This window comes from Archocentrus centrarchus, chromosome 24 (assembly GCF_007364275.1).
Source record: "Archocentrus centrarchus isolate MPI-CPG fArcCen1 chromosome 24, fArcCen1, whole genome shotgun sequence".
Lineage (NCBI taxonomy): Eukaryota > Metazoa > Chordata > Actinopteri > Cichliformes > Cichlidae > Archocentrus > Archocentrus centrarchus.
The window spans coordinates 1,571,809-1,573,344 of NC_044369.1; positions in this window are offsets into that span (position 1 = coordinate 1,571,809).

Below are 1,536 nucleotides of genomic sequence, written 5' to 3' on the forward strand. Positions count from 1 at the left end.
CCTCAGTACCGGAAACCTGCCCGATGGCTTTCAAAATAAAGGTGTCCCCGCACCGCTCTAATAACAGATTCAATCAGTCAAACCAAATAAATAAATAAACAAGGACAAATTCATGAGAAAATACTCCAATTTTTTTTTTGATTAATGTGTAAATTTACAAGTTGAAATTTTGGGAAAAAGTCATAATTTTCAAGATTAAAGTTGTAAATTTACAAAGAATCCCCCCCACACATACACACACACAAGAAAAAAATCTTTTATATTTACAATGAAAAACTCAAACTGTCAAATTTATGAGAACATTTTAAAACTACTGTTAACAGTAGAAACTAGAAGCTACTTTTGTGACTGAACATTTCTAAAAGCACCACAAAAATTCTTTAAGGAAAAAAAATGAATACTTTAAGAAGGGCCTTCGCAAGAAACTGACCCCTGAGGTATAGCTCTGCAGTGTCAGACCCGCTCCTTTATAGGGGTGGCTGTACCATTTATTACACTGATTTTTTCTGGTGGAAATCACTGTAAGCCAGTGGTTCTCAAATCCAGGCCTCGTGGCCCGGTGTCCTGCAGGTTTTAGATGTGTCCATGATCCAACACACCTGAATCAAATGGCTGAATTACCTCCCCAGTATGCAGTCATGTTCTCCAGAGTCCTGCTAATGACTTCTATATTTGACTCAGGTGTGTTGAAGCAGAGACACATCTAAAACCTGCAGGACACTGGACCATGAGGCCTGGATTTGAGAACCACTGCTGTAAGCCAAGTAGTACATTTACATGAAGTGGTACATTTTTATGTAATTTACCACTGATAAAAAACTTCTGAAGCAGTTGTTCAAGTTTAAAAGTGTTGATAAAGCTGCTGAGGTCACAGTTTAAATGGAGTACTACAAAAGCAGCTGCTGTGAGTTGTGAGCTCACCTTCCTCCCCAGTAACAGGCCTTACCTGTCGCTGTGAGGTGTGGCCAGATTTACATTTAGCCTCTACCTATCTTCCCCATTATGGTAACGCAACAGCTAGATTTCTCCAAGTTCCTTCTCATTTTCATATCTCTGATGATCTGTGTATAGACTCAGTTGGTTCTGAAGTCTTCTTGTGTTCCTGACTTTTAGTAAACATGAATGTTGTTCAAGGTTTATGCTTTTATTCTGTAGTGGCCATGGTCGCTCCTACAGGGTCAACCCTGGCCTTGGATGTGCTCCCAGTCCCAAACCTGTGCAGGCCAACTTTGGTTTTCCATAAATTAAAAAAACAAAAGAGCCAAGCATGGAGATGAGATGAGGTTAGAGCCCTGTGCAAATGTATTTGAGAGCAGCAATCATTTGCATACTGCTTTGAGAAACAGGATCCTGCAGTGCTGAAGTCTGTCTTTATACCTCAGCATGGCCATGCTTGACTGAGACTACATGAAAGATGCCTATAAGAAAAAAACTTCCTCAGTTTTTAGTCAGTTACAAATTTGAATCAAAATGCTATTTTAATTCTTTTAATTTTCATAAAGTCCAGGTGTGGCCTTGCCTCCCTTTTCCCCCAGT